The sequence below is a fragment of the Dendropsophus ebraccatus genome, chromosome 6 (assembly GCF_027789765.1).
Source record: "Dendropsophus ebraccatus isolate aDenEbr1 chromosome 6, aDenEbr1.pat, whole genome shotgun sequence".
Taxonomy (NCBI): Eukaryota; Metazoa; Chordata; class Amphibia; order Anura; family Hylidae; genus Dendropsophus; species Dendropsophus ebraccatus.
In genome coordinates this window covers 150,154,583-150,168,420 of record NC_091459.1, presented here as the reverse complement: position 1 = coordinate 150,168,420, position 13,838 = coordinate 150,154,583, and the positions used below count along the sequence as shown (strand labels likewise).

The 13,838-nt window shown below is 52.7% G+C and overlaps 1 pseudogene; it reads right to left on the bottom strand.

Moving 5' to 3' along the window:
• Positions 1–1,835: 1,835 nt before the first annotated feature.
• On the bottom strand, positions 1,836–9,837 carry LOC138795364 (vomeronasal type-2 receptor 26-like; annotated as a pseudogene).
• Positions 9,838–13,838: the final 4,001 nt, after the last annotated feature.

Genomic DNA, 13,838 nt, shown 5'->3' with positions numbered 1-13,838 from the left:
CCCATAATTAATGTACATTAGGAATTTGTCTTACTTTCCATAAGTAATAAAATATTAAAAAAATACTTTGGGCCGGATTTCTCTTTTAAGTTCTTATAATAACCTTAGGCGCTTAAGTCTCAAATCAATGGTTGGAGAAGAATGTTTTTTGCCGACGTGCCCTACTACAACTTATTGGCTAAAGCCAAAGGTTGGTCTTCAGTACATCTTCATGCACTTAATAGGCTATTGGAATGTACGTTCTGACCATAAACTGTTAATGTTGTGATGTTGTGTTCTTAATGCCCCAATTGACCAACATAGGCAAGATTTGTGACTGAACTCCCCCGCGGCAGAGACGTAGCTAGGATTCATGAGGGCCTATAGCAAGAAACCCCATAAATCGTGTACAGTAAACCCCAACATACTTACATGGCACGGGGCAGTCCCATGACTTTCCTTCATTCTCCCAGCTCCCTGGCAAACGAGTGATGTTACTTGCCCGCTGGCGAGCTGGGAGAGTCAATAGCAGAGGACTGCACTGGGCCAGTTGAGTATGGGGGGTTTTGTGACTGGAGGTTCAATGCGGCCTCCTGCCACAAGAGAGACTGGCAGGGCAGGAAGCCAATGTCAGTCGAAGCGCTGCAGCATTTAACTGTAAGTGTAGTGCACAGGCCCCGTAGCAGTGGCATGGTCTGCCTTTATGGTAGCTACACCTCTGTCCCGTCGGCTTGTAGTATGATGTGCCTTTACACAAGTAATGAATGAACAAAATCACAGACTCTTCCTATGCAGCGTACTGCGTCCTCATTTACTAGTAATTTATTTGGTTATGTATATTTTCGCTGTGTTAATACTGTGCGAGTGCCATATTTTCCACTGCTGCTGAAAATATATACAGTATATCCCTATGTCTTTATTATAGGTCTTAAGGGTTAATCAGAGCATGAAGCATGTAAATTGCATTTGTCTGTGTATTATGCTATTCACTGACAGCAAGTACAAGCTAAAGTATGTGAGGGGTTAAACATGTATGTGACTAAGCAAATTTTTTGTCTGTCACCTGCTTGGAATATGGTCAGGTCACACCTAGGTTAACCGACCACCGTAAAGGTTTACCAAACTATCACTCTTAATGGCCTGACCTATCAGAGCCCAGGTGTAGTGTCTTCTCTGTCCAATAAGTTAGGTGAAGGCCTGTGGGAGTTAGAAAGTCAGCTTGGCCTCTGTTCCTATTTCCTGCCAGTTGTGTATCTAGTTGTATGTAGAGCCAGAGAGTGACTTACACAGGGCCTGGCCCTCTGGCCAGTGCCTGATCCTGAGATCCTGTACTTCTAATGTGCCTCCAAAGCCAGCCTGTTCACGCCAAAGGGGTCATTTTCAAGCCTTCCAAGTCCTGCAAGTCCGCAGTTCTTTAGTCTTAAGTCAGAAGTTGTAGAAGCCTGCTTATGCCAATGTGCCCGCTGCAACTTGTCAAGTCCTAAGTTCTAAAACTGACATTAAGCTCCTCCAAGTGTTCCGCCTAGGCCTGTACTCTGTGTCCTCATCTCAGCATGATGGATTACTTTTCACCATGAGTATGAGCATTTTTTCTCAAGTCTTAAAAGTAATCTCATCCTATTCCAAGGTTGTCAGGACCCCATTACAGTAGAGTGCATATTGGACTATGTTCCTCTAAGCCATCTGCCCTGTAAACTGTTAAACCTATTTAAGTCACCTAACCGAGAAACTTTCCAAGTTCTACGTCTAAACTATCTCCAGAACCTCAGTGTACTTGCTTCGGCAGTGTGATTTCAAGTACTCTAAAAAGATGTATGTTATAATATTATCATTAAAGGACACATTACATAAGTAACTCATCCTCTTCTTCCCTCCAATAAATGTGTCCTTGAGTTGCGTTCCGGTCTCCATAGGATAATGTAGCATTTTGGGAAGAAAATACATCCCAAAAGTCCAGCACATGAAGCCAATATGGCGAATATCTCCACGGCCACCATGTATTTCCCTTTGGTGCTTAGATAAGCCGGGATCATGGCAGTCCAGACACTGCAGAACACCAGCATGCTGAAGGTGATGTACTTGGCCTCATTAAAGCTGTCCGGTAATGTCCGAGCTGAAAAGCTGTAATAAAACTAACAGCAGCCAAGACCCCCAAATAACCCAGCACAGAGTAGAACCCAATGGTGGAGCCTTCGTTACACTGCACAATGATCTTCCCCTGATAGGTTTTGGTGTCCGACTCTGGGAAGGGGGGTGCTAGGGCCAACCAACCCATGCAGATTATTACTTGGATGGACGAGCAGAACAACACCAGAGAATTGGACCACTTGCTTCCAATCCAGCTTTTCCAGGAGCTGCCGGGCTTAGTGGCCCTGAAAGCAATGCAAACCATGACAGTTTTGGCCAAGACACAAGAAACTGCTACAGAGAAGAGGATTCCGAATAAGACCTGACGTAGCATGCAGGTGAGGTCCACTGGATGTCCGAGGAACAAGAAGACACAGAGGAAGCTGAGCATGATGGAGACCAGGAGAAGGAAGCTCAGGTTCCTATTATTGGCCTTCACGATGGCCGTGTCTTGGTGCAGAATAAAAGTATTAAGAATGATGTATGTGAGGAAAGCAAATGATGTAGAAACCAGAGAAATAACCAGAACGATTGTGTCATCTGTGTAGGAGAGAAACTCCAGCAGCTTTGGGACACAGCCATCCTTCTTCTCATTGGGCCAGTGGAGGTCTGAGCATGTTATACAACTATCACTGTCTGGAAAATAGAAGAATAACAATCATACTAAAGAACAATGAGAGCCAGAAATGTCATCTATATACCATTCTTCTATAGTAGTCAATGGGGCTTTCCTGTATCTAATTTCTTCCTACCTGTCATGTTGGAGATTTCTCCTGGGGAACAGGGGACACAGTCATAGCAGCAGGAATAGATACTGGACACCGAGATCTTCCGGGTTCCTGGTGGACAAGGATCTGAACACTGAGACTTGGGGACCTGAACACGGTAAATGAGAAACTGAAGAACAACCTGGACAATAAAGTGAAACGTGGACAATAATTAAAACCTCCATGAAGGGAACAGACAAGAAATGGCGACACGATTTGCGCATACGCGCTCAGTCATGCCACAGACAATGGGAGTGAACAATAAGATTAAAAACATCTAGTAACCAATCGCGGACATCCATACGATCATGTGAAACGCGTGTTATGCAGCTTAACAGCTAGAGGAGGCTTCATAGAAATCCTGGATATCGGAGAGGCTGATAACATAGCCAGTAGCTGGAATAGCATAATGTGCCATGGCGTTCAATGCAGAAATATGTCTGTGGGTACAAATACATGTACTACGCTACATAAGAAGGACTAATAATAGGGCTGTTAGGAATCTACCTGTTGGAACCTTGGCGCAGTCCCTGGTCCATACCTTCAACAAAGACTGCTCTTTTGGCCATGATTCGGCACTTGTTTTATGTTTGCAGCATTTTGACTGTACCTTGTATAAACACGGTCTGATTCCAGCACTTGTTGTGTGGTGATTGACAGATTCCACCACACCCGTCTCCACATGTTAAGTTCTCTGGCAGTGTTATTGTCATTTGGTTTTTTGCCCTGGGCGTTATTTGATAGACAGGTCTCCTGCCAGGCAGTTTGCTTCAGGTGTTGCAGGGATGATCAGAGTTCTGGTCCAATCATCTTTAGGGCCGGATCTCTGGTTTTCTACAAGCGCGCCTGCCAGGGATTCATTGCCGGTTATTGAGCTACTTGTTGGTCTCTTACTTGTTCTCATACTGATGTGTTCTTTGACCATTCTTGTTTGCTGCCAGCCCTGACATATACCTTCTGACTTCTCACCTAGTTTCTGGATTACGTTTTAGCACTGTGCTGCCCCTTGATTGTGACCCGGACAGTTGACTGTGACCAATCAGAGCAGAGCTAGCTGTGAGTCATCTAACAACGTAGGAGAGTGGGCCATCCTCTCTCTGTGAGACGTCATTGACACAAGATGTTATAAAACATCCACTGTATGGATGATGTTAAGTACAAGTTACCCATTATGTCCTGACACCAATGGAAACAACAGGGCATCAAGTAAAGCAAAAGCTCATATTTATTAAATTATCATATAAAACAATAAAACAGGAAGAAATTATCCCCAAATGTATATCCCCCCCCCCCCCCCAATCATTCTCCAGGGCGAAGCTCGCCAAACATGCGCTAAGGCATGCAGACTTTTGCTGTACTCCCCCATTGTGGCTTCCTTACTTGTAGGGATTGTCCCCACATACTTGTGGTATTCCACCACGGGTGTTTTTTGTCTTTACACCCCTTGCAAAAGTCTGTAAAAGTGGTAATGAAGTAGTACCTAAGTTCTGTCATGAGATGTCGTCAGTATGTATATTGTGTACCTAAGTATTGCACCACTGTAGGTGACTAAAGGGTTATTGTTTCTAGGACCTGTGAACCAATGGGAGCTCTGTCTCTTTTCTGCCTATCACTATCCTTCTCTTTCTCTTGCACTCTCTTCTCACCCACTCGCAGCACACGTTACAGAAGCTGTAGGAGGAAGTCACATGGGGTGAGGAAGTGTAGCCACACCTTAGTGAGTCTTACTCTGGCTTTGGTAGAGGAAGGACGCAAGCCAGTCCCTGCAGTAGCCAAACAGGGCCCTGGCTTATGCTAGGTCCCCTGTGGAATGTCAGGATCCTACTGTATATCACTGTATTAAGCCTTTCTGCAGTAAAGAGTTTATTTATTTTAACTGGACTCAGTGGTTACTCGCTAAGCACCTACACAGCCATTGCACCCTACTTGGGTCATCTCCCCTTTCAGTGGGTGGCGGTACCAATAGTCTGGGTGGGTCATATCTCCACTCCGGACCACCGTGATAAGCACCCAAGGGACCCCCAAACAGCCCAGCAGGTCACCGACCACAGGGGAAAGGGGATAGCCAGCCTATCTAAAATAAAAGCCGGTGTGCCTCCATACCTGTGTGCCGGCACTGGTGTCACGACAACCTAACATCAGGCTAAGCTATTCCCCGACCAACCACTACTGTAGTGGCGTTACACCTCACCATCTGGCAAGCGACCGGTCGCGCCTCACAGCGGGGCGACACCACACTACTCATGTGTTTGCACACAGTGGGATGGAATAGGCATTTGGTAGTACGGTGGTCAATCTAATGAAGAGTATTTGGGTAAATATTCTGGTTTTATCCTATACCGTTGTGATTTAGGGGAGGGGGCGTGTTTGGGTATATGACGACTAAAGAATGTGGCATATAAAGGGGGAGTACAACGTTAGATCACGTGCCTCAGTGCATGTTTTGGGGGGGATGCATTTGGCTATGTGCAGTTTTTGTGACTGTATTTCTTGCTGTTTTATGTATTTTTTATGATAATGTAATAAACATCATAAACATTACTTCTTGTGGCACAGGACTAGTTATATGATTGGCGAGGCCCATGGATAGGTGTTGTTATCTTACAGTGAATGCACAGCACACCACCATTCAGGGCATTATCAGAGAAGGTCAAAGACTTTCACGATCGTACCAAACCTTGTAGACAAAGCCGGCACTGTAATCTGCACTGTACCAGCTAGTCTGCACTGTACCTGCACTGTACCAGCTAGCCTGCACTGTAACTGCACTGTACCAGCTAGTCTGCACTGTACCTGCACTGTACCAGCTAGCCTGCACTGTAACTGCCCTGTACCAGCTAGCCTGCACTGTAACTGCCCTGTACCAGCTAGTCTGCACTGTAACTGCCCTGTACCAGCTAGCCTGCACTGTAACTGCCCTGTACCAGCTAGCCTGCACTGTAACTGCCCTGTACCAGCTAGCCTGTACTATAACTGCCCTGTACCAGCTAGTCTGCACTGTAACTGCCCTGTACCAGCTAGTCTGCTCTGTACCTGCACTGTACCAGCTAGTCTGCACTGTAACTGCCCTGTACCAGCTAGCCTGCACTGTAACTGCCCTGTACCAGCTAGCCTGCACTGTACTTGCCCTGTACCAGCTAATCTGCCCTATAACTGCACTGTACCAGTTAGTCTGCCCTGTACCTGCACTGTACCAGCTAGTCTGCCCTGTACCTGCACTGTACCAGCTAGTCTGCCCTGTACCTGCACTGTACCAGCTAGCCTGCACTGTACCTGCACTGAACCAGCTAGTCTGCACTGTACCTGCCCTGTACCAGCTAATCTGCACTGTTCCTGCACTGTACCAGCTAGTCTGCACTGTACCAGCTAGCCTGCACTGTACCTGCACTGTACCAGCTAGTCTGCCCTGTAACCTGCCCTGTACCAGCTAGTCTGCACTGTACGTGCACTGTACCAGCTAGCCTGCACTGTACCAGCTAGTCTGCACTGTACCTGCACTGTACCAGCTAGTCTGCACTGTACCTGCACTGTACCTGCTAGTCTGCCCTGTACCTGCACTGTACCAGCTAGTCTGCACTGTACCTCCACTGTATCAGCTAGTCTGCACTGTACCTGCCCTGTACCAGCTAGCCTGCACTGTACCTGCCCTGTACCAGCTAATCTGCCCTGTAACTGCACTGTACCAGCTAGTCTGCCCTGTACCTGCACTGTACCAGCTAGTCTGCACTGTACCTGCACTGTACCAGCTAGCCTGCACTGTACCTGCACTGTACCAGCTAGTCTGCACTGTACCTGCCCTGTACCAGCTAGTCTGCACTGTACCAGCTAGTCTGCACTGTACCTGCACTGTACCAGCTAGCCTGCACTGTACCTGCACTGTACCAGCTAGTCTGCACTGTACCTGCACTGTACCAGCTAGTCTGCACTGTACCTCCACTGTATCAGCTAGTCTGCACTGTACCTGCCCTGTACCAGCTAGCCTGCACTGTACCTGCACTGTACCAGCTAGACTGCACTGTACCTGCACTGTACCAGCTAGTCTGCCCTGTACCTGCACTGTACCAGCTAGTCTGCACTGTACCTGCACTGTACCAGCTAGTCTGCACTGTACCTGCACTGTACCAGCTAGCCTGCACTGTAACTGCCCTGTACCAGCTAGCCTGCACTGTACCTGCCCTGTACCAGCTAATCTGCCCTGTAACTGCACTGTACCAGCTAGTCTGCACTGTACCTGCACTGTACCAGCTAGTCTGCCCTGTACCTGCACTGTACCAGCTAATCTGCCCTTTAACTGCACTGTACCAGCTAGTCTGCACTGTACCTGCCCTGTACCAGCTAATCTGCCCTGAACCTGCACTGTACCAGCTAGCCTGCACTGTGCCTGCACTGTACCAGCTAGTCTGCACTGTACCAGCTAGTCTGCATTGTACCTGCACTGTACCAGCTAGCCTGGACTGTACCTGCACTGTACCAGCTAGTCTGCCCTGTAACCTGCCCTGTACCAGCTAGTCTGCACTGTACCTGCCCTGTACCAGCTAGTCTGCACTGTACCTGCACTGAACCAGCTAGTCTGCACTGTACCTGCACTGAACCAGCTAGTCTGCACTGTACCTGCACTGTACCAGCTAGCCTGCACAGTACCTGCACTGTACCAGCTAGTCTGCACTGTACCTGCACTGAACCAGCTAGTCTGCACTGTACCTGCACTGTACCAGCTAGTCTGCACTGTACCTGCCCTGTACCAGCTAGCCTGCAATGTACCTGCACTGTACCAGCTAGTCTGCAGTGTAACTGCCCTGTACCAGCTAGCCTGCACTGTACCTGCCCTGTACCAGCAAGCCTTCACTGTATCTGCACTGTACCAGCTAGTCTGCACTGTACCTGCACTGTACCTGCCCTGTACCAGCAAGCCTGCACTGTATCTGCACTGTACCAGCTAGTCTGCCCTGTAACTGCACTGTACCAGCTAGTGTGCCCTGTAACTGCCCTGTACCCGCTAGTCTGCCCTGTACCTGCACTGTACCAGCTAGTCTGCCCTGTAACTGCCCTGTACCAGCTAGTCTGCACTGTACCAGCTAGCCTGCACTGTAACCTGCCCTGTACCAGATAGTCTGCACTGTACCTGCCCTGTAGCAGCTAGCCTGCACTGTAACTTCCCGGTACCAGATAGTCTGCACTGTACCTGCCCTGTACCAGCTAGCCTGCACTGTAACTTCCCGGTACCAGATAGTCTGCACTGTACCTGCCCTGTACCAGCTAGTCTGCACTGTACCTGCACTGTACCAGATAGTCTGCACTGTACCTGCACTGTACCAGCTAGTCTGCACTGTACCTGCCCTGTACCAGCTAGCCTGCACTGTACCTGCACTGTACCAGCTGGCCTGCACTGTACCTGCCCTGTACCAGCTAGCCTGCACTGTACCTGCCCTGTACCAGCTAGTGTGCCCTGTAACTGCCCTGTACCCGCTAGTCTGCCCTGTACCTGCACTGTACCCGCTAGTCTGCCCTGTACCTGCCCTGTACCAGCTAGTCTGCACTGTTCCCGGTGGGAACCTCATATATATATTACATGGAGCTGGGATGGAGTCGGTGAATCTTTGTCCCATTCACTGTCACTCAGTTCCCAGTCACACTCCCCCCCCCCCCCCCTTCACCTGATTCTTCCCTCTCCTCCATATTATCCTCTGCACATCGATACTTAGGGTTTGGTTCTTTATTTTTGTGTCCCCCACACGAATAAACTGCATGTTCTTATTGACACCGATCCAATTCATAACTGAATATTGGTCAATGAAGTCTCCATTTCTGTAGAAGTAATAATTCCCCTCCGTGTCTCTTTGATTTACCAGGAAGAGGTGAATCTGTAGGAGAGAGATGCTGCATTGTATTTATGGACTCTCTGTACCATCAGACCAGCCCACCACCCGCCATGTCAGGTGGGAAACATCATATCTAGGGACGGCTCCAGGTTTTTGCGGACCCTTGGGCGACAGAGGCTCAGTGGGCCCCTTACCCATCCACTATGCACCCATCATCCATACACTATGCACCCATCATCCATACACTATGCACCCATCATCCACACACTATGCACCCATCATCCATACACTATGCACCCATCATCCATACACTATGCACCCATCATCCACACACTATGCACCCATCATCCACACACTATGCACCCATCATCCACACACTATGCACCCATCATCCACACACTATGCACCCATCATCCACACACTATGCACCCATCATCCATACACTATGCACCCATCATCCACACACTATGCACCCATCATCCACACACTATGCACCCATCATCCACACACTATGCACCCATCATCCATACACTATGCACCCATCATCCATACACTATGCCCCCATCATCCATACACTATGCACCCATCATCCACACACTATGCACCCATCATCCATACACTATGCACCCATCTTCCACACACTATGCACCCATCATCCATACACTATGCCCCCATCATCCATACACTATGCCCCCATCATCCACACACTATGCACCCATCATCCATACACTATGCACCCATCTTCCACACACTATGCACAATCACTCGAGACACCACTAACATACACAAACACACATTACTGACAGACACTGACATCGACTGACACGGACACTGACTGACACTAGGAGAACAGAAAGACTGGGTCAAATCAGACACGAGAGAGATAACCAGAGTCCAAAGCTATTATAGTATCAGAAGAATACTGAAGGTGAAGGTGTGAGCGACCAAGGTGTGTGAGATGGTCCCTAGCCTTATTGGCCCAGCGTCTCTGCACTCCAGGTAGGTGGTCTGTCTGGACTTCTGCTCTAACCTTTAGCCCTGATGATGAGTGAAGAGGTGGCCAAAAAGATGACGTCACTTCTGTTTGTTTGGCTTTGCCGTACAGAGGACGGAGTCACCACGGCCACAAAGTCAGGGAAGTTCATATCACTTAAACAGTGTTTACAGTTAGGGTTAGAGGGTCACGTGAAAAGATGGTGGTCTTACACTATACATTACATTGAGTTTAGTAGGAAGGAAGGAAGGATACATATGTGTCTCCACAAACATTGCATCTACAGTATCTTCACAACCATCCTGTCGTCTGTGTCTCCATTGATAGTGTAGTGACCCAGTACAGGCCCCTTAGTCCTTATTGCACCTGAGTAAGGTTCACACAGGTGTATCCACTGCAGTTAATGTTTTCACCACTAGGTGTCACTAAAGTGCTTGTTATCTCTGAGCACAGCTGATGGAGACTAAGGGTTAACTGTTTTATATCACATGTTGTGTCTTATCCACTCACAGAAGCAGGTGCTTTCCCTCCATTTCTGTCCTATCCTTTATCTTTTCTCTTTTGCACACACAGCCCCCACCAATCACAGGAGAGTTTGGTCCGTCCCTGTAGGAAGGTGTTAGCTCCTGGTGGGAGGAGTTAGTTAGTCTTTGGTCTAGAGTCAGTGTGTGAGGAAGCAAGTCACAGATTCTCTCTATGCAGTGCTAGAAAGTACACAGGGGGAGAGCCACCACAGAAGGTTCACCTTGTCCATGCCAGAAACCTTTGGTGGGGGGGCTGAAGAGGGAAAGCGGGAGATCCGGGAGAGGAGGACGGAGAAGGCTGGAGGTGGGGGAGGCTGAAGAGGGAGAGCGGGGATCTGGGAGAGGAGGACGGAGAAGGCTGGAGGTGGGGGAGGCTGAAGAGTGAGAGCGGGAGATCCGGGAGAGGAGGACGGAGAAGGCTGGAGGTGGGGAGGCTGAAGAGGGAGAGCGGGAGATCCGGGAGAGGAGGACGGAGAAGGCTGGAGGTGGGGGAGGCTGAAGAGGGAGAGCGGGGATCTGGGAGAGGAGGACGGAGAAGGCTGGAGGTGGGGAGGCTGAAGAGGGAGAGCGGGAGATCCGGGAGAGGAGGACGGAGAAGGCTGGAGGTGGGGGAGGCTGAAGAGGGAGAGCGGGAGATCCGGGAGAGGAGGACGGTGGAGAAGGCTGGAGGTGGGGGAGGCTGGAGGCTGGAGAGGGAGAGCGGGAGATCCGGGAGAGGAGGACGGAGAAGGCTGGAGGTGGGGGAGGCTGAAGAGGGAGAGCGGGGATCTGGGAGAGGAGGACGGAGAAGGCTGGAGGTGGGGAGGCTGAAGAGGGAGAGCGGGGATCTGGGAGAGGAGGACGGAGAAGGCTGGAGGTGGGGGAGGCTGAAGAGGGAGAGCGGGAGATCCGGGAGAGGAGGATGGAGAAGGCTGTAGGTGGGGAGGCTGAAGAGGGAGAGCGGGGATCTGGGAGAGGAGGACGGAGAAGGCTGGAGGTGGGGAGGCTGAAGAGGGAGGGCGGGGATCTGGGAGAGAAGGACGGAGAAGGCTGGAGGTGGGGGAGGCTGAAGAGGGAGAGCGGGAGGACGGAAGAGGAGGACGGAGAAGGCTGGAGGTGGGGGAGGCTGAAGAGGGAGAGCGGGAGGACGGGAGAGGAGGACGGAGAAGGCTGTAGGTGGGGGAGCCTGAAGAGGGAGAGCGGGGATCTGGGAGAGGAGGACGGAGAAGGCTGGAGGTGGGGGAGGCTGAAGAGGGAGAGCGGGAGGACGGAAGAGGAGGACGGAGAAGGCTGGAGGTGGGGGAGGCTGAAGAGGGAGAGCGGGAGATCCGGGAGAGGAGGACGGAGAAGGCTGGAGGTGGGGGAGGCTGAAGAGGGAGAGCAGGGGTCCGGGAGAGGAGGACGGAGAAGGCTGGAGGTGGGGGAGGCTGAAGAGGGAGAGCGGGGGTCCGGGAGAGGAGGACGAAGAAGGCTGGAGGTGGGGAGGCTGGAGAGGGAGAGCGGGAATCTGGGAGAGGAGGACGGAGAAGGCAGGAGGTGGGGGAGGCTGAAGAGGGAGAGCGGGAGATCCGGGAGAGGAGGACAGAGAAGGCTGGAGGTGGGGGAGGCTGAAGAGGGAGAGCGGGAGATCCGGGAGAGGAGGATGGAGAAGGCTGTAGGTGGGGAGGCTGAAGAGGGAGAGCGGGGATCTGGGAGAGGAGGACGGAGAAGGCTGGAGGTGGGGGAGGCTGAAGAGGGAGAGCGGGAGATCCGGGAGAGGAGGACGGAGAAGGCTGGAGGTGGGGGAGGCTGAAGAGGGAGAGCGGGAGATCCGGGAGAGGAGGACGGAGAAGGCTGGAGGTGGGGAGGCTGGAGAGGGAGAGCGGGAATCTGGGAGAGGAGGACGGAGAAGGCTGGAGGTGGGGGGGCTGAAGAGGGAGAGCGGGAGATCCAGGAGAGGAGGACGGAGAAGGCTGGAGGTGGGGGAGGCTGAAGAGGGAGAGCGGGAGATCCGGGAGAGGAGGATGGAGAAGGCTGTAGGTGGGGAGGCTGAAGAGGGAGAGCGGGGATCTGGGAGAGGAGGACGGAGAAGGCTGGAGGTGGGGGAGGCTGAAGAGGGAGAGCGGGGATCTGGGAGAGGAGGACGGAGAAGGCTGGAGGTGGGGGAGGCTGAAGAGGGAGAGCGGGAGGACGGGAGAGGAGGACGGAGAAGGCTGGAGGTGGGGGGAGGCTGAAGAGGGAGAGCGGGAGGACGGGAGAGGAGGACGGAGAAGGCTGGAGGTGGGGGAAGCTGAAGAGGAAGAGCTGGAGGACGGAAGAGGAGGACGGAGAAGGCTGGAGGTGAGGGAGGCTGAAGAGGGAGAGTGGGAGGACGGGAGAGGAGGACGGAGAAGGCTGGAGGTGGGGGAGGCTGAAGAGGGAGAGCGGGAGATCCGGGAGAGGAGGACGGAGAAGGCTGGAGGTGGGGGAGGCTGAAGAGGGAGAGCGGGAGATCTGGGAGAGGAGGATGGAGAAGGCTGGAGGTGGGGGAGGCTGAAGAGGCAGAGCGGGAGGACGGAAGAGGAGGACGGAGAAGGCTGGAGGTGGGGGAGGCTGAAGAGGCAGAGCGGGAGGACGGAAGAGGAGGACGGAGAAGGCTGGAGGTGGGGAGGCTGAAGAGGGAGAGCGGAGAGCAGGAGAGGAGGACGGAGAAGGCTGGAGGTGGGGGAGGCTGAAGAGGGAGAGCGGGGATCTGGGAGAGGAGGACGGAGAAGGCTGGAGGTGGGGGAGGCTGAAGAGGGAGAGCGGGAGATCCGGGAGAGGAGGATGGAGAAGGCTGTAGGTGGGGAGGCTGAAGAGGGAGAGCGGGGATCTGGGAGAGGAGGACGGAGAAGGCTGGAGGTGGGGAGGCTGAAGAGGGAGAGCGGGGATCTGGGAGAGGAGGACGGAGAAGGCTGGAGGTGGGGGAGGCTGAAGAGGGAGAGCGGGAGGACGGGAGAGGAGGACGGAGAAGGCTGGAGGTGAGGGAGGCTGAAGAGGGAGAGCGGGAGGACGGGAGAGGAGGACGGAGAAGGCTGGAGGTGGGGGAAGCTGAAGAGGGAGAGCTGGAGGACAGAAGAGGAGGACGGAGAAGGCTGGAGGTGGGGGAGGCTGAAGAGGGAGAGTGGGAGGACGGGAGAGGAGGACGGAGAAGGCTGGAGGTGGGGGAGGCTGAAGAGGGAGAGCGGGAGATCCGGGAGAGGAGGACGGAAAAGGCTGGAGGTGGGGGAGGCTGAAGAGGGAGAGCGGGAGATCCGGGAGAGGAGGACGGAGAAGGCTGGAGGTGGGGAGGCTGGAGAGGGAGAGCGGGAATCTGGGAGAGGAGGACGGAGAAGGCTGGAGGTGGGGAGGCTGAAGAGGGAGAGCGGGAGATCCGGGAGAGGAGGACGGAGAAGGCTGGAGGTGGGGGAGGCTGAAGAGGGAGAGCGGGAGATCCGGGAGAGGAGGATGGAGAAGGCTGTAGGTGGGGAGGCTAAAGAGGGAGAGCGGGGATCTGGGAGAGGAGGACGGAGAAGGCTGGAGGTGGGGGAGGCTGAAGAGGGAGAGCGGGGATCTGGGAGAGGAGGACGGAGAAGGCTGGAGGTGGGGGAGGCTGAAGAGGGAGAGCGGGAGGACGGGAGAGGAGGACGGAGAAGGCTGGAGGTGGGGGAGG